This window comes from Zingiber officinale, chromosome 7A, assembly GCF_018446385.1.
Source record: "Zingiber officinale cultivar Zhangliang chromosome 7A, Zo_v1.1, whole genome shotgun sequence".
NCBI lineage: Eukaryota > Viridiplantae > Streptophyta > Magnoliopsida > Zingiberales > Zingiberaceae > Zingiber > Zingiber officinale.
In genome coordinates this window covers 8,046,972-8,067,544 of record NC_055998.1, presented here as the reverse complement: position 1 = coordinate 8,067,544, position 20,573 = coordinate 8,046,972, and the positions used below count along the sequence as shown (strand labels likewise).

General features: G+C 38.3%; 1 long non-coding RNA gene across 1 annotated transcript; it reads right to left on the bottom strand.

Annotated features, from left to right (window-relative positions):
• Positions 1-2,902: 2,902 nt before the first annotated feature.
• Positions 2,903-7,917, bottom strand: LOC122000892. The gene is made up of 3 exons (XR_006117239.1): positions 7,712-7,917; positions 7,446-7,551; positions 2,903-4,235 (listed from the first exon to the last, which is right to left on the bottom strand). It is a non-coding gene; the product is annotated as an uncharacterized LOC122000892 (long non-coding RNA).
• Between the last annotated feature and the right edge of the window lie 12,656 nt (positions 7,918-20,573).

The window sequence follows — 20,573 nt, the reverse complement described above, 5'->3', positions numbered from 1 at the left end:
GTTGTGTCGCGAGCCCACAAGAGGAGGAGTCGCGGCGGCAAGGCACAGTGGTGGCAGCTGACACTAGAGCTCGGCTGGATCCGCGTCGGTGAAGGGAAGAAGGCGTCGGCTCTGTGCAGTGGCGCTTGGCGTTACGGCGGCAGTGAGGAGGGGGCGTCGCCGGCAGGGAGAGGGAGGCAGCGGCGATTTGCTGCGGCGCTGGTTAGGGCAAGGAGAGGGCTGAGAGGAATCGGCGCAAAGAAGATGAGAAGAAGAAAAGGAGGTGGCCGAGGGGTTTAAAGCTTCGGCGAGGAAGAAACCGACGGGCCGGCGGTTAGGGCTCGGCGTCGGGCTTCGACACGCGCGGGGGAAGGTGTCGGGAGGAATGGCACGGGTTGCGGGAGGGAAAAAGAAAACGGGAAATAAAAATAAGGGAAAAGAAAAAGAATTAAATATATAAACTTTTCCTCACTTAAATGGGGTAGCCTAAACAGGCTTTTCCGGACCCCGTTTTTATCCCCGTCAACTCGTCCGTACGAGCTCCGAAAAATTCCCGAAAAATTTCCAAATATTCTGGAAAATTCTCTTATTAATATTCGTCTATTTCTGGTATTTTACACGTGTCGCTTGTCCTGTCGTGCCCCCACTCGCACACTCATGGTTAGTGGTAGTTGGAATCGCGGGCAGCAGGGACCCTCGTCATAGACGTAGCTATTCAGCTACTATGCAACTGTCCATCCGGTCACTCGAGAGTAGTGGCGGCCTTTGGGTGGTACAGTTGTCATCCATCCGACCTCTCGACCATACAGGGGTCATGGTGCAGAGAGGTGGGCGGGGTAACCATCCGTGCATACGCTATCTTCTGTTATATTTGCTTATGCTGTTATATGCTTACTTATGCAGTTCTGTTATCACATGTCTGTTATATATATGCTTGAACACTGATTATTTTGACAGTGTACTTTGTAGGATCCAAAAGAATTTAGATATCTCCACAATTGCATGATATTGTCCACTTTGGGCATAAGCCCTCATGGTTTTGCTCTTGGACTCTCCCCAAAAGGCCTCATGCCAATGGAGATATCTTTCTCTTATAAACCCATGATCTTTTCCATGTGTTTTTAATATGGGACTATGTTTGCAACCTTGCAACCCCAACAATCCCCCCCTCAAACAAAGGACCATGGGCTTCCCACGTCCGATCCTTGACCCACCAGGTCTTCCTGCCCCTCGGTCTACCCGACCTACTAGGACTTCCTGCCCCTCGGTCCACCCGACCTACTAGGACTTCCTTGCCTAGCCGCAACTAGGACTTCATGCCTGGTGTCTGGTCCTCTTGATCCGAACATAGGAGCCCCCACTTTCTTTGTTCGAGGTCAATATTGTACTCACATGGTTCAATCAGACCATAGCTCTTGTGCACAGTCGGCGGTTAAACCTTCTAGCAGTCCGGGCTCTGATACCAATTGTAGGATCCAAAAGAATTTAGATATCTCCATAATTGCATGATATTGTCCACTTTGGGCATAATCCCTCATGGTTTTGCTCTTGGACTCTCCTCAAAAGGCCTCATGCCAATGGAGATATATTTCTCTTATAAACCCATGATCTTTTCCATGTGTTTTTAATATGAGACTATGTTTGCAACCTTGCAACCCCAACATACTTTACATGTGATCTGGATAGTTGTGAGCAGTACTATAACAGTTTATGTTACCTCAGACCTTATACTAGCCTAGGTTATGGAATCAGGTATGAATATGTACTTTGATTACACAGTAGTATCTGCTATTTATCTTCCCGAGATTGTATCCTGTTGTATATCTGGCTCTTTATTTTACTCATGCACTATCTATTTCCTTACCCGCTGAGTCTTTATACTCACCACCTCGTACATTGGTAATTTCACGAGGTATTCGATAGTGATGCCAGTACACTTGGGGGGATCCCGACTGCCAATCCCACGTCGCTTTCGAGGACGGATTTCCGATTTTGTTTAACTTTCTAGTTGTGAGTTGAACTTTTGAACTTGGTATTGTAATAACCCTTTTGGAGACTTGATGTTATTCTGTGATTGGTTTTGCTTTGTCGAGTAGTCAAGCTGGGTCGGCCCACGATGAGTTCTTTTGGTATTTTTGGTGTTTGTTGGTTGTTCTCCGCTATGTTTGATTTACCAGCCGAGTGGGCTGCCTATTATCTGCATGGATGTGATTTGTTTTAGTCGTGTTGGCCATATTTTACATCTGTTTATCTGTTAGCTATGTATACTAGTTCATTTGTCACCGCTACAGGGGAGGTGCTGTCCGAATTTCGTCGGACAACCTTACTCTCGGGGGCATGACAATTTAGCGCTCACTTGGCTACCAGGATTCATAAACTCTAGTACTTAGCCTGGAGGTCTTGAGTTCGAATCCTGGGGAAGACAAAAATCCACTGGCCAGGGATGGGAAGTCCTAGTAAGTAACGACACGGCCGAAGGGTCGTCGATCGACGACATAAGGGGTCATCAGTTGGGCCGCCAGTGAGGCCGCCCAAGGGACCGCCAAATGGCCCGCCAGTTGGGTCGCCCAAGGGGCCGAGGGGCCGGGTCGTTACAATAAAAATACGTCATGTTAAATTATAATGTTCCTTTGTCACTAAAAGGTTACATATTCGAATTCTGAAAATAATATCTTGTAAAAAGTAAATTAAGATTACGTATAATGAATCTTCCCTCAGGATCCCGCATAACAGAAATTTTCTGCAATGATGAGATCATCCAATATTTTATTTTATTTTATTTATTTTTAAACTATAATGTCATTGTCCATCTGCTAAGCGCCATGCATGATGAACAGGTTGTAATTTGGCATGAACCTGTAACGCCAAGTCAATGGTATATGGATACGGAAATTAAGATTACAGAACACTCGAACATCCCCATCATTATATATTTTCATTGTCCACTTGATAAAGGAGATCAAGATTGGCCTTCTGAAACGTAAAGAATTGTGATATACAAATAGACTTCTTGTTCTTCTCCTCGTACCTTGATTTCTCCTCATTGATCAGAGCTCATGAGCCAAGCGGCCCCAAATGGATCGGCTCCGACCACATCGCCGCCCAGCTGGTTCAGCCACATCGGACACGGCCGCCTCCTCTACCCTCTCTTCGCAGTTCTCAACGTCGGCCTCGTTCTCCTCGTCTACTACTACCTTTGGCGGCTCTTCTTTAGCCGGTCTGACCAGATGAACGAGTCGACCACCGTCGCGACGGTCCAGTCGTCTTCGGCAGCCAGCTCTCCCAACGCCTCCACGAGCATCGAGGCCAGCCTCCACCCCGAGGCGCTCTCCGCGCTGCCGGTCTTCGACTACGCCGGTACTACGGCCGCCGGGGGCGAGAAGTTGGAGTGCGTGGTGTGCTTGTTGGAGTTCAGGGACGGGGACAAGGGGAGGCTGCTTCCGAGGTGCGGCCACCGCTTCCACGTCGACTGCGTGGACATTTGGTTTCAGTCGCACTCCACCTGCCCCATCTGCCGGTCGACGGTCGAACCCAAATCTTCAGGGTCTGATGAAGCAGTATGATTGAGGGTGTTTGTTTGTAAAATAATTTAAATGCAGTGTTAATTTTCGCTCAAGTGAAAGTTCTCTGTTTGCAAGTTAGATCTTCTCAACCTCTGAAATGGAAGCTAATAAATATCAAAAAGAAAAGAAAAGGGAAAAAAAACAGGGGTAAAGAATCAACTTTTTAAAACTTAATCTGCTAAAATAAAGAAAGGTTTAAAATGATTGACTTATTCATAATTTCAAAAAAAAAATAATGACGTGACAATTAACTAAAGATTTTTTTTCTTTCTAATTGCTATTCTACCCCGCTTTTCATGCTCGTTGAATTTGAGATAAATAACAACGGTCAGACCTCACATATTCTAATTATTATTTTAATCTCATCATTATTCCATTTAGAACCCTTCTAAACATAATTATATATTGTTCTAAACATCAAAATGAGATTATTAAGAAAATGGATTTCGTGACTTCTCAAGCACAATTTCATCCCATTGTCACATAATTTTTCTTGCATGTCATATAAACCACAGATGGTGCAAGTGATCGAAACAACAAGAAGTTCAGCTGCAGCAATTTAAGGTGATGTAGAAATGCATGAAATGACAGCTAAACTGCCAAGAACTTCTCAACCTGACTTGAACAGTAGGACTGCCTTGGAATCCACATAGAGATAGATGAAATGCTTTGACTCATGTGTTACAAATGATCCTAGACAAGCACAAGATGAATTAGAGGGATAATCATTAATTTCGCCTAACATGAACCATGAAATAGAAGACTCAAGCAAATCACACTTAAGAAAGTAAAGCACAGTTACAGATTAAAAACAGACATCTAAAATCATGGCCTACCAATTTCACAATAAGGTAGCATGTGAAATCAATTGAGAGTTGAGCAACTAAAAGTTTAACTTTAGTGTGCAAAAAGCAATCAGGCATAGTAAGATTTTCTAGTGTGTAAAAAGTTTGTGAAGGTCCATGAAGTGCATGGTTTTCTGGAGGTTCTGATATTCATACTAGAAGCAATAACTATACAATGGCTTTCTAAAGAGTTTCAATGCAAGTTTTCTTTATTTTCTCACTAGAGATTATTAAGATTGTAAAACCACATATTTGAAAAGAAAAAAAAAATACAAACAAAAAGAAACAATATGGTAGATATATCATGATTTCCTCAAGGAAAATTGGATAAGAATACACACTATCTATCATAACTGACACCTACTATTGATAGTACTTCCAACTTAATGACCCATAACAATTTTGTCCAACTAAGCTTGATCAAATGCAACATGTTGGCAGGAAATGAGGGATTTATGTTGTAAACATTACTGAACTAGTTTCTGGGATTCTGCTTAACCGGTTGCAAAGTCATCAAGCCAAGCTGCCCATCGTATCAAATGAAGTTTGATAAAATAGTATAGTTTTTAAGTCACATCAAGCCAAGCTGCCCATCGTATCAAATGAAGTTTGATAAAATAGTATAGTTTTTAAGTCACATCAACTAGAGTTCTTATTCGCTTGGATGACGAGACAAGAGTTATTATCAATGCAGTTCTGAAAGACCTTGTACAGAATTTTTCTTACTTATTGCCTTCTTAAACATTTGATGCAATTCTGCTTCTCAAAACTTAGTTTATTAATTTATTCGGCACCACAAGCAAAAAAAAAAAAAGTTTCAGAGATACTCAAACATGAGCTAAGGAATATATATGACATTTCAAGCACATTAAAAATAGAGAAAAAAGTAACATTTTCTTATCTACAGAGAAGATAAAGAACTAGATATGATAAACGTTCTAGCACAAAACTAAAATAAATTTCCAGCTTGGATTGGAATGATCTGATTAGTAAAGTTCAGAGTGGTTTTTCTTATTAGAAGATTGGTCTCCTTGCAACTGGGGAGATGAGTTATTTTGAATGACATGATCACAACTGATAGTGACATACCCATTAATGCACTATTTGAATCCTATTTAGTCTCCAATAAGATTAAACCTATCAGAGACTTTCTTAGGGATTCCATTGAGGATAGCAGATATGTTCCACCTGATCAAATGGGATAATGGTTTCTGTTAGCAAAGAAGGAAGCTTAGAAATGATCAGATTTGAGAACCCATAAACCAGTCAACTTCTGCAAATCGTGGTTCAAACAGGTTACCCTATTCCATTCTCAACTATCCAAACATCAAACTGTTACTTCATTAGGTCATCCTGGAGTTATGCTCATAAATGTCCAACTCTCTGAGCGTCAACACAGGATCACAATATCAGACTTTGTAATCTTATTTTACAAAGTTCTAATTAGAACATTTGTAAACATGAATCTGTTCAACTGCATTTGCTACAGTTGCTCAAATATTGTGTCTAATCTCTCATGCTCGGTGCTCTGATATACTTCAGTGACCTTGGAGTGATGACAGTTAATTCCTCTATAATTCAGTTTAACTACTCTCAAAGTTCTTGCAGTTTTTCAATTGTTTGGTTATCTGAAATACAAAATCATTGTTTGAATAGCACTACAATGCAAACTAAAGAATGATGCAACGCCAAAATTAAACTATCAAACCACCCAGAAACTAGAAACAAAATTGATGAAGTGAAGAAGTAAATAGGTGTAATAGGTGTTTTATAACAAAAATATACAAGAAACATTATGCACATGTTTTATAACAAAACAATTACATGAACGAACTTGGTATGATATGTGTTTTATAACAAAAATAAACTCTAAGAAACATTATGTCCAAAGAAAACTTAGGATTTTTTTTTTTAAAAAAAGGAAAGGCTGCATGGTTTTTACTATGCATTCTCGTATTTTGTACTCTTGAGCAAAAACCTAAGGTTTTAGTTTGATTCATTTGAATTTCATATTTTTACTTGTTGAATTTGAATATGTAACTAAGTAATTTTTCTATTCCTCCATATTGTAGGAAAACTTCTAATTTCAAACAAGTTGGAACTGTAATTGGAATTTAAGATATAGCCCCTTGATCTTCACATAACATAACAAATAATACAAGTTAGCCAGTGCAACAGAATATGACAGGAAACATCATTATGATGCTCTATAGGAAGGCACAAGACCCTGAAATTTGGGAGAATGTGTAAAAGACCAAGAAGCTTGCTTAACACCAAATGATAATTTACAGTCAAAATGAAGAGAAAAGTTCAACTTCCAGTGAACAACAAAAAGAAGATGTCTTTCTAAATGCACATGTTCTTTCATCTTTGCAACTTTGTATCGTCCAATGCTTCACTTTCAAATTAGAATTTTGTAGACTCCCTCCCATAAAATCAGGTGGGAAACACTAATTTATGGCATGAAACAAATTGGTCCGAGCAAGGGAATCCAAGCATGCTTTACTTGCTACCAAGTATAGGGAAGTTCACAGAACAACAGCAGATCGGCCATACCAGGAGAAAGATCCGAAGACTACTCCAGAACAGTGGCTTCTAGGGCCTTGGGCTTAATCGAAACAATAGGGTGGGCAGCTACATCTCAGTCGATCTATAAATGCAATTCAATAATGCAGGGGTATCCAAGATCACATAAGGACTGCACACGGTGGCTTTGGGTCAATATTCAGGGAGCAAAATAAAAGGATTTTCTATGGAAGGCAAAAGACTTCAGGAAAAGCCTGCCTTCAGTTCCTATGATCTCAGATTTTTTTGGTAGACTAAAGTTTATTTTTAATCTCACTCCACATCTCAACAGTGATGAAGATATTCAGTATTACGCTAGGGATTTCGCCTTCGATTCAGTAAACAAAATGTTCATCCATATAGCTATTCGAAGCAGAACTCACCCGACAAAAAAAGGAACAATTTTCATTGCCCATCGACGGACCAAATAACACTTGTGAAGACAGCAGGAAATAAGAACGAAGATGGAAGAAAACAAGAACGAGGAGCGCACCAAAGTTACGACCTACAATGCAGTGCCAACTCTGTCCATATCTAGCATCGAACTCCTTCTTGATGTGCTCCGCGATGTTCTTCTCCACTGCATGCTCCTGGAACGCCTAGATTCCAACCGAAATCCACAAAACGATGATCTCAAGAAGCAGCCAACGCCAGTGGAACATGATTAAAAAAAAAAAAAAAAAAAAATCTGTTTTTCTAACAAAAAGTAGGAGAAGAAAGTAGGGAAAGATTAGGGAGAAAGGATTCTCTTCGTCATACAGCGCGGGCACAGGCACCGCGTGGCTGCGCATCTCGTCATCCATGTCAACTGCTTTCAAAACGACATTCGGCTTCTGCGCCGCCGCTCCCTCATTGCCAATCTGGCCACACTTGCTATCGTCTGCCATCATTGCCTGCCTTCGGCGGTGCCCCGAGAAGCTCCGTTGCCCTCGCCACTCACACCAGGAGGATCGATGAGCGACTGCTTCGATGTCAGGGTCATTTTTCGAAAATAAATAAATTCAAAATTACATTTTTTATTAATATTTTTTAAAATACTCTTAAAAGATTATTAGTGTTAAACACCTTTAATATTTTTTTATTTCGTTCTCTTTATTAGAAAGATAAAATTAACATTAAAATGCTTAACCCTTTTAACATTAATAAAATTTAAGGCGCAAGCATTTTATTAACTCTAAACCACGCCAAAATTCTTTAGCACTGAATTAGTTTTTATCATTATTATTAATACACATTGTTGAATTTTACATTAATTTTTCTAAATGCATTATAATATATTTCTTTTAAAATAAATCAATTAAGTTGTACTGAAAATCAAATAATTAAGTTTTAGAGGTTTTTTTTTTTTTTTTTGATAATTCATAATTCTGAATGTGACTATGCGGTCACACAATGAAATTCAGGAATCCTCGTTGCCCCCACAACTTATTATCGAATCAAAGTCCAGGGGCAGCTTTAGTGGTACTTATAATTTTTATTCACATAGAAGAAGTACTTGAGGTGGTGATAAGTAATTAGATGTTTTAGAATAAATCGAGAAGTACTTTAGTAAATATCAAGATAAATCGGGAAGTACTTGTAGCGAATAATTCAAGAGCTCAGTATTTTTTAGTTGCATATTTTATTTGGAGAAAAAATTCTTATAAATTTGTCATAACTGGAGCTCGAATCACGGGGATATCTGGGTGATAATTTGAATACCCTACCGCTGCATCATAATCTCGAGGGCATAATTTTTCTACTGTAGTTATATACATAGGTAGGTAGATAGCCATATTTATACCTTCGTGGCGTCGTTTTTAACATCGTTTTTGGATTTCACGGCGCCAACCGGAAAATCGAGGGAACAAAATTGGTGACGACACCAACAATTCCACCCAGAACCACGTTGCTGGAGAGTTGCAAGGTCCCCTGGAGGGTCCTGTTGGACTGCAGCAACGGATTACAAACGGAGAGTGGAGTGGGAACGAGCCTTCATCTGCCCAAGAACGCGGGGAGATTCGTCGTTCAATTGGCGGCGGCCATCAACAACGAAAACGCTCCGTTGCTGTTGCTGATACTGTGTTGACGACGATATCTTGCTCGCATAGCAGCACCACGGTGGCATCTGCGGCTCAGACCAAGATAATTTATTAAATAGATAGAGAGAAGAGATTTTGTGATCACGTTTAGGACATTGCTAGCGGCCGGGAAAGCAAATTAATCTGGGCAAAAATTGAAGCGAGGGAATAATATTAAATTAAAGACATATAATATTAAATTAAAGACATATATACTTGTAAAAACTGCTTTTGTTAGGATGATAAAAATGAAGGGAGCTATATGAAACGTTGGTTAAGATATATATTAAATTATTATTATTATATAAAGATAGATTAATTTATTATTATTATTTTTATTATCCATTTATATTTCTTTTTTTTCTTTTATAAATTAGCCTGAGTTTTTTTAATATAATTATCTAATCTATATTTGGTTCTTCTTTTTTTTTCTTCAAACTCTTTTCTTTTTCTTTCTCTTTGCATGATTTTTGCATTTTATTTACATTGTTCGCATGGTATAAGAACACGGTCCTACCGAGCTAAAAAATTTTGATTTGAAGGACTTCGACGTCATCTTCGAGATTTTTGATTTCAAGGTGTGTAAAAGTCGATCATTGTGAGACTTCTTTAGTTATTCCTATGTTGTGACTGTTTTATTGGGAAAATTGATCCGATGTAGCTATAGCATAAATATATTTTCTTGAGTTTCAATCATTGAATCGTCTTAAAATTTTGAGGAAATGTTTTCCACATCCAGGGCTATATTTTGAACAGTGGAGATCAGATTTTGAGTTCTTTATGTTCATCTGACGATTGAAAAACATGACTATTGATTCTGTCTTCATCTTTGAAATTCGATAGTCAACTACAACAGTGATTCCTTAAATCTGGAGCACCCAACATGACAGTAGCAATTCCTTCTATAGACTCTGAAGTGACTTAATTATCCAATGTCATAATCGTTGCTCTTATCGAACAGTTTCAGAAGTTCCTTGCATCTCAGCCACAAGTCATGTCTGCCTCTTCTCATAAAGGTTTGCCCTCTAGTGGTACCTCAGGTATACATTCCCCTATCTGGATCCTTGATTCTGGAGCTTTGTATCATATGTTGTCTAATGCTAATTCTTTTGTATCTATAAATTCATCTCCTTCTATGTCGTTCATGTCCACTAATGATTCTTCCATGCCATTAGCTGGTGCTTGCTCTATTTCTACGTGTAATTTATCCCTGTCTAATGTATATTATATTCCTAATCTTATTTTGAATCTTATCTCAATCGGTCAATTATGTGATTCTGATTTCTCAATTTCTTTTATTTCATCTTTTTGTTATGTGAATGATTCACGATCCCAAAAGTAGATTAGGGTAAGCTATTGGCGGGGGACAATTAGAAGAGTTGAAAGTTCTAGATGTTGCAACTTCTAATATTGATTTGTCATTCTTTCAGTTAAATTCTACGTAGTTCTTCTAAATCTAATTTTTATTTGTAGCATTCTCGTATTAGACATTTTTCTACTTCTCGTTTGTAATACTTAGCTTCTAAAGGAAATTTAGGAAAATTACAGACTCATGATATTTCATATTGTTACGGTTGTAAATTAGCGAAATTCTTTGTTTTACCATTCTATAGTAGTATGTATATTTCTCTTGCACTGTTTACTAAAAAAATACAGTATTTAGCGATGGATTTCCGACAAATTTCTAAAAAAAATCATCATAAAATATTTTTGCAACAGAAATTGCGATAAAAAAAAAATTGTTGCAAATAAGACATTGCATGCTAAAATTTTCTACGAAAAATGAAAATTCATCGCAAAATATGGGACTATCAAGTCACAAATTCGTTCCAGATTTTGCGATGAATTTCCATTTTTCGTAGCAAATTTTAGCAATGCCGTATTTGCAACGAAAACAATAATTTGTTGGAAACTAAATTTGGGACCAAAACCAATTTGGTCGCAACTATTGTGATGAAAAAGTATATTCGTCACAGATTTGCGATGAATTCTGATTCATTGCAAATTTGCGACGAAATGTATTCATCGCGAATTTACGATGAATAAATGTATTCGTCACAAATCTGCGATGATAGACAAATTAGTCAAAAAACTACCAAAATTTCAAAATCGGTGACGAAAAATCAAATTCATCGCACTTTGCGACACATTTATAATTCGTTGCAAATTCAGCAATGAAAATTCGGATTTGTCACAAATTTGTGACAAAAATCTAAATTGCAAATTTGTGATGAATTTGGATTTTCATTGCAAATTTGTAATGAAAAATCCAAATTCATCACAAATTTTTGACGAATTTGGTGTTTCGTTGCAAATTTTTTATAAAAATAGTGAATTACGATAAATTTGTGACAAAACCTTATTTGTCGCAAAATTAACATTTTTTCATAGGACCATTCTATTTCGGTATTTTATCGTATATGTAGATTCGCACAACCTGTTCAATACATACAATGCACACACACATCCAATACATACAATACACACAATACACACAAAATACAACAAAAATGAATATAAAACAACAATAACATTGTAACAAACATATTTATCATCAATGATATCCAAACATATTCCATATCCAAATGAATACAACTAACTAATAACAACTAACAACAAAAATAAATACAACAAAGTTTCAACCAGCAATCAAGTTACAATGTATCCAACATTGCAAACATGTTTCTAAGTTTTGATATCCAAATGACAATCTCACCAAAATATCTCAACACGTGGGAAAGATGGAATTAAAGATCATCTGGTTTTCGGAAGATCTTCTACCTGTATTAGAAAATAAACAAACAAATTGTATCATTTTTTTTAAAAAAAATCCTATAAACTAACAAAAATAAATATGTAAAAACTTACTCTAACATGAATTTCAAACCACCACCTTTCTTTGCCTCATCCAACCCCATTTGAAACAAAAATAATAGTACTAATCAAAACTACAAAAATGAAGGATTAATAAACTCAATAAAATATTTTTTAAAAAAATATTAATTATAAACATTCATGTAAAATCATCATCGTCATCATTGCCACCATCATCACCAATATTGAGAGGAATCTGACTTGGACCAGTGCTAAACTTCTAAAACAATTGCATAAGAAAGGCTTATTGTCGGCGCATTTCTATCATTTCATGATCCCTTTATGAGTTTTGTTGTTTTATTTCTAGAATTTTCTGATCACTTTCAAATATTATGCCTTTCAAATTGCTAACCACTTCAGTTAAGTTATGTATCTGTGCTATTACTGTTGGTGGTGTATAAGAAGAAGAAGATCTACGAGTAATATTATGGGTTTTGCTCATAAAATGCATACCTAATTTTCTTCTCCCTTTCACTCCCCCACTATCCTCAAGTTATAAATCCAAATTATTACTAACAGATGGCTCAGATCCCTCATTACCATCACCATCTCCTAAACTTCTCTATAATAGAGTTAGAAGATCATATCTCTCTTATGAAAAATTTAAATCTTAATTAGAGCAGGTACATAACTAATAGAATCAAAGTTATATATTAAGATTAAAGTTTAACTCAAATCTTAACTATTCTAGCTCCATCACCTCTCCAAATCTTATCTCTTTTTTAGAAAGTGCGGACTATAAATTTCTGTTCCTTTCCCAATTCTTTAGACTAAAAATAACAAGGTTAGAAATAATGTAATAGTCCAAAATAGATTAAAAAACTAGTTGTAGAGTTAAAAAATTATCAATATGCATAAATGTTCCTCGATATTTATAGATTCTCCTGCATATATTGTAGATGAGTCTCTAGAACTATATGCTTGATTTATTTTATTTTGAAGACTCATTTTTTTGCTCTCATTGGTTTGCCAAAAATTGGAGATCTTACTCCAATTTTTTTGACTTGACACAGGCTGGTTTTTTCCCACTACTCTTGGCATGATTCAATACATGTCGAATATGTATTGCCACTTTTTTTTGAAAATGCTTTTAATTTCCAATTCTTGATAAGTAAATGACCGTTGAAATGGAAAAAAATTAATTATATATTCACTTAATTATTTCATATATACAATTAATCGGTTATACCTTAAACTCACACCACCAGAGTTCTTTTGTGGGTCCTGAAGTGCTTGAGTATGACAGTGAGTCCCCTCTCCAATAATTATTCATGATTTTATTAATCTCGCGAATAATACTTCTAGAATTTTCAAACCTGTCATAAAGTTAAAAAATCAACGTTAAATAATTAAGATAGTTGAAAAATTATAATATTTTTAATACTTACAAGTCTCCAACAGGGACTATATGCGGTTGAGTGTCAAAAACATCAGCAGATGAGTGTCTAGTAGGTACCAGGGAAGGTTAATGGGAAGGTCCTACCGGCGACTAGAGTGGCGAAGGTGAATGGGATGGTACTGTGGCGGGGCATGTGAAGGTCCTGAATGATCGGCGGGTGTTGGCAGGTGATGAATCAGTCTTGAAAGTGCTAGAACGCTGTCGTCTATGGCCGCCCCCATTGAAATTGTCAATGAAAAATCAAAATTAGAATAAAGCAAATAAAAACTTGATGTTTAATGAAGAACATGAAAAACTTACAATATGCATAATGAAGATCTCAGAGTGCGAGAATTTGCGACGATAATGTCACCTCTAATGACCTATAGGGAAAAATAATACACAACATACATAGATAAAATATATAAATTTAATAATAAGACAGTATATAGACAACTAATTAAGCTACCAATTTTGTAAATTTGTAGATTAAAACTAAGGGGGTGTTTGGTTGATGGGTTTGGGAATGAGGGAATGGAATGATGAATGACGAGTAAGTTAAGTTAAGTTCTATTGTGATCTAACCATATGATTAAGTGTGCAGTACGAAGTCCAGATAGGTCGCGGGTCGATCGGATATCTGGCAGGAAACCCAGCTAGGTCAACGGGCCGACCAGATAGCTGGTACAAAGTCTAAATAGGTCGACAGGCTGACCAGATGTCTGGCTAGAAATTTAGCCAAGTCAATGGGTCGATCGAATAGTTGATACGAAGACCAGATAGGTCGACGGGTTGACCGAATATTTAGCAAGAAGTCCAGCTAGGTCAATGGGTCGACTAGATAGCTGACATGAAGTCTAGATAGGTTGACGAGCTGACCGGATGTCTGGCAAACTGGTAAGTTAAGGTAAGTCGCTGGAGGAGAGTGACCAAGTGAGGACGCGTCCTGGTTGAAGGTACAATAGGTGTCGATCTAGTTTAGGTCTATTTAGGATCCCTAAGCTGAGACATTGATTAGTTCCTGGTCCTGGAAGGACAGGAACTAATTACTACTCTTTATTATTAAATTATTATTTATCCTAATACTTGTTTTGCAGATTATTTGGACTAACGTTGTTTTACAGAAAAAAGGAAAAAAGTTGCCTTCGGATGAACAGTGCCCGAAGGTGCCTTCGTACTGTTCATAGAAGACGCTTTCCGTAAGATAAATTTTGGCTGAAGTGGTGGATAAGTGCCGGGTTGTTCAGGATCAAATTTACCTCATTGGAGGTGCCTTCCATTGCTATAGAATGTGCCTTGCATGCCTTTTATAAGACTGTCTCGAGAAGGCATTGAAACACAACTGATATACGAGCTACTATGCGTTCATTTAAAGCTTCCGACTGCTCAAGGCTTCTGCTATGGCTCTGTTGCAAAGCTACTGCATCCGATGACTATTATGAGGACTTCTAATCATGGTCGGTAGACCAACATCGACACATGAATGCTTCCACATTCAAACTCTAGGCGTGAATAACAAACTTTACTGTTGTACTTACATTCTGCAATCGGAAAGTGTAGCCTGTTACACTTATCCAAATTATTCTCTGTATTCGATTTCCTCTTATGGGGGTACCAGAAGAGATCTTTAGTGAATTACCATCAATAGGTTTGCGGGATTTGGGTCTTGGAGTAGGAGTCATCGAAGGTTTCGAACCAAGTAAACCGCTTGTGTTTTCTGATGTTGACTTTTCATTTTAATTTTCCGCTGCGTACTCTACTCTATTTTTAAAATTAAAAAGAAAAATTTTGAAAATCACATGATTCACCCCCTCTGATGTGTGATCAATCCAATAGAGACTCCCAGTCGGCTACCATTGAAAGGCTCCAGGCCAAGATTTTGACCAGCGAGTCTCAGCTTAAGTCCAAAATCACTCAAAAAAGAGGGCTTTATCATATTTAGAAAAAAAGATAGTCGAGGACAAGGCTCTTTTGCAAAAGCTCAAAGAAGTGGAGACCACATATGTCTCAGAGCTGGCAGGAAAGTAGCCGAGCTATTGGCAAAATTGTAGGTTGAAGAAAAGTAGAAAGATTTAGAGGCCAAAGATGCCAAGCTGGAGGCTTTAAAGGCGAAGATGGCCAATTACAAAATCGGGGAAGCCATGCATTTTGAGGCCAAAAAAACTGAGTACTTCCACTCTAATGATTTCAATGCCCTTTGGGGTGATAGAACCATGAAGATGTTCACCTTCGGAGCAAATGGAGCCATAAAATAGCTTTGTGAGGCTAGATATTTAACTTCGAAACTTACTGAAAATTTTATCAATAGTCAGAAAATTTTTGATGACATTCCAGATGGCACCTTCCAAGACTTCGCCTAGGGTGTTGTTGCCTTATAAGTTTTATGTAGTTTTCCAAAAACGTTTGTATCTAGTCCCTTCCTTTTTCTGTAATGGGAAAGAGAAGGAATGTTTTTTGGCCTCCATGCATGCCTTGCATGGAGTGGTTAAGTGTGAAATATTTTTCTGCTTTGAGCGGCTATGTGTGAATGCCTATATGGCAATAATTAGTAAGTGGTGAGTGAGTGTCGAGCAAAGCAACGAGTGAGTGTCCAGCAGAGCGTCGAGTGAGTGTCGAATAGAGTGATGAGTGAGTGCCGAGCAGAGCGGTGAAAGAGTGCTGAGCAGAGTAGCAAGACCACATGGGGACAACACTTATAGCTCACAGGGATACGAGAGTCTGGAATTTTACTTAGGACGTGTAGAGATCATGCATATAACTTGGTCAGGGACTAATAATATGGAAATTTGTCGACAAGATGGTCGTTGGGGAGCATGGGAACCCATGCTTATAACTTGGTCAGGGACCAAGATTGAAGATTTGCCAACCGGATGGTTGTTGGGGCGCATAAAACTTAGTCAGGGACCAAGAGTCTGAAATTTTACTTAGGGCGTGTGGGGACCATACTTATAACTTGGTTAGGGACCGAGAGTTTGGAAATTTGCTGACTAGATGGTCATTGGGGCACATGGGGAACCTACTTATAACTTGGCCAAGGACCAAAAGTCTAGAGTTTTTATCTGCGAGGCTAAGCAAGCTTATTTTTGCACTTTTTACTAAGAGATGGGAAAGTACATTTTACAAGTCACATCCGTCGGATCGAGAAGCGCTAGAGGGGGGTGAATAGTGCTCATGGCTTTCACTTTTCATATTCGAAAAACGTACGAGTAAATGCACAGCGGAATAAGAAAAACAAACACAAAGACACCAAGAATTTACTTGGTTCGGAACCTAGGGCGACTCCTACTCCAAGGCCTGCGATCATTGATTGCTTTCGGTGGGCAACAACTATAATATCGCAAATTCAGTACAATAAGTGTTTACAATTAAATGCAGAGAAATCTTATACCGAAAATAATAAAAATGTAAAATCACGACTCCAGGTTGTCGGGGACTTGTCGTAGCTAAATGGGAATGTCTCTTTCGCAGCTTGTTGCAGAAGGATTGCTTGGGAATTGATACCTCAAGCTGCTGGTCGAGATCTTCTTAAATAGGCTGTTGGAGGCATGTCAAAGCCCCTTGAGGGCGCCTCCAGTGTGCCGAGTCAGCCGCGTGGATGAGTTGAGAAGAGGTCTTCGTCTATCCTCTTGAAGTCGCCTCTATTAGCCTTGAATGCGCCTCCAACCTGCCATCCGAGGCACCTCAAGCTTCCATGAGGGTGCCCCCAATGTTGCTTCCAGCGCAGCTTCTGCCTCGCACCCGAGGCGCCTCAAGCTCCATGAGGGTGCCTTGGGTACTGTTCATCCGAGGCTAATCTTGCTCCTTTGTCCCTACAAAACATGTTAGTCCACAAACTAACCACATATTCTACAAAACAAAGTTAGTACACACAATAAACATAATAATGTGAAAGCTTGACAGTCACGGACTATCCGGTTCTGACTTCGAATTTCCGACCGGAAACCCTAGGTCGAACCTACGCCTATTGTTCCCTCTTCCAGGGAACGCGTCCTCACATACTCCACTCAGGAGAGCATACCTGATGCCAGTCCGGTCCTCCAGATCAACTGGACTTTTCGTCTAGGGTTACCACCCCCTAGGACCTAGGGTTACCACCCTCTAGGGGTCTTTGCCACCTAGGGTTACCTCCCCCTAGGACCTAAGGTTACCCCCCTTAGGATTTCCTCCACCTAGGGTTACCACTCCCTAGGACCTAAGGTTACCACCCCTTAGGGTTTTCCACCACCTAGGGTTACCACCCCCTAGGACCTAAGGTTACTATCCCTTAGGATTTTCTACCTTCCTAACCGCAGTTAGGACTTTCCTGCAATCTCATTCAAGCACATTATATAACACATAATCTTAACTTTGAATCCTTTGCCATTATCAAAACTTAGATTTGATCGTCGGATGCTTACCGCACCAACAATCTCCCTCTTTTTGATTATGGTAACTAAAATTCAAAGTTAAGCAAAAAAAACACAATAAAGAAGTGCTATAAAGATAACAGTGCAAGCATAACTGAAAAATAGCGCAAACATAGATTTAATACAAAGCTCCCCTTAATAAACACTCCCCCTTAATAAAAACTCCTTTTAAAATTTTGAATTTGAATGCTTGGTATCTCCTTTTAAAATTTTGAATTTGAATACTCTTCCCCTTTGCCATATATCAAAATAAGCAAGACAATAAAGAAAGATTAGGAAGGTGATCAATGGCCTTAGCTAAAAATAACTTATTATGTTTGAATAAAGAATTAGAAATAGTTTGACAAACACTTAGCTTTTTAGAATAGCTTTCCTTGTAATACTATTAGCTAAGTGAAAAGATTTTATTAAAACAACTTTTTCTCTTAAATTAAATTTTGAAGAGCCTTTTTGAAAGGCACTTAGAAAAATTTGAGAGGCTTTTGAAAAATATTCAGCCAAATTTGGAATACTTAGCCAAATTTAAAAACTTTTGAAAAATACTTAGTTAAATTTGGAAAGTTTTTGTAAAATACTTAGTTAAACTTGAAAAGCTTTTGCAAGAACACTTAGCTTTTTACCCAAGTGAACTCATAATCTCATAACTTAATTTTAGAAATAGATTTAGCTAGAAGAAGGCTTTGATTTGAAAAGTAACTTAGCTAATAGTGTTAAAATGTTAAAATAAATTTCTAGAAAATAATCTTTTTTTATTAAAAAATTGATTTAAATTTAGCTTAAATTTTACCACCACTTGAAATAATTTTAGCTAAGGGAATGCTCACACAAAAAAGACATTCAAAAAGCCCTATAGTCCAAGCATGAGTAAACTCAATACTTTAATTTTCTTGGTCACATGTCTAACCATTAACTACTAGCTGTTTACCTAGAGGGCAACAGTTTTCACTTGGTTAGTCAAGTTAAGTTTGTGATCCAGTTATATTTGACTAAGTTTGAATAACTTAACTTGATTAATGTAAGGTAGGTATTTTATAGCCCAGAATTATGTCGATGCACAGACATAAGCATACTGAAGTCCAGATAGTACCCTATGCATCTCACACAATTCTAAGTATTTTTCAAATACAAGTAAGTTAATCCTAGGGTGCTTGTGAGATGCTCTGGCTAAAACTAAGGGTACATGATTTCTAGGGGGTAAGTTCCTAGGCTAAGTCAGCTTTTTGAAAAACTAATAAGAGGGGAATTTTGAAAAATTATTTTTCCTAGGATTTTAAAAACTAAAATAGACAATAGACTAATTTAATGAACTTAGTATAAGTAGAAATAAGTGCTAATCACCTAAACATAACAACAAGCCAAAAAAAAAAATAGTCATCCATACATGAAGTAAGTATAGGTATAATAAGTACAATGCAAGTATGAAAGAGTATCAAATCGGAGGGTCGTCAGCTGGAGGAGGTGATGGAGGCTGCTCGGGTATATACAACACTCGATGAATCTCCTTTCGAAGAGAAGTGACCTCGGTCCGTAGTGTACGGAAGTCGTCCAAGACCAACTGATGTGTCAACGCAGAGGACCGCTCGAGACGAGCGAGTCTATCCTCAATGGATAAGGAAGTGGAAAGTTGAGTTGACGTCGAAGGTTGGGATGGATCGAGAGGCTCTCCAAATAACTGATCATGAGTGAACTCAAATAACTCCTCTCGTCCATCAGGTGGCTGAAAGAACTCATCAGGGGCTAGGCCACCTCCCTCGGTTGGAGCAACTGGCTCATCCTCAGTTGGATCGGCTGGCGGAGGCCCACCTCTCCATGCGAAGACCCCTGAGCAGTGATATCTATATGCGTTAATCTAAGATGACGCTGGCCAAACTCATCATAATGTGTAAGGGGAATAATCGCACATGGCAATAGGACATGTGGACTACTTGGGATGTGACGAGACTAGCCGCATGGATAATGTTATAGAACATATGCAATGCAATGTCTATATCTAGATGATGACATAATGCATATAAATAGAAAGAGTGAGATGGACGCATCTTCGGGACGTCCCAAGATGTGATGGGTAGAATGCATGCAGTCAGGACTCCATACATGATGTAGTCCTATACTCTAAGAGACATCGACCTGAAGTCAGAGACTCCAAGTGATCTTTCCCTCCCAAAAAAAAATACTCATAGAGTGTATCTAGAGTAATGCGGGAGTAGGGCTCGCCAAATGGCAGATCCCTACTAGGGTAGCATAGGAAAGGGCATGCTGACTGTCTAAGCTCTAAACTGGTATGTAATAAGGAAGGAGTAAACTGGATGCCCTTTCCACCAACTCTGGTGGAATAGATCAAATCATCAATCCTCTCAAGGTTGTTGTAAAATTGGGCATATAAATCTTGGTTTACTGCATTACTGCAGTAAACCAGTCTATCTAGTTGATAGTGTGCAATCATCTGAATGACAGGCTGATAATAACTAGTGAAGAAAGATTGACTTAAATATCTACATTTAATCACAGAGTATGAATGCTCAATGAAACTAAGTCTATGTTGTTCAGTGGGGAATCTAACATCTACAGAGGGGGTAGTGCCCGATGCGGACGCAACATTACGTCGTTTCCTAATTTTGACCATATACACATAAAATAGCAAAACAAGCACAACAAATATGTATAAGATGATTTAAAATAGATTAGGGTATACCTAGGAGGCATTGTTAGGCTTAGATGAGGGAAACTTGGGTTGAAGGTGCCTTGGATGGGAGAAATCATGAGATGAAGATGAACAGAATCTGTTCCGTTCGTGGCAAAAATTTGATGTTGAGGGCGCCTTCAACAAGCTTGAAGGTGCCCTGAAGGCGGTGTCGGAGGCGCCTCTGATATGGTGGGAGGCGCCTTCAGACAAGTTGGCGGGA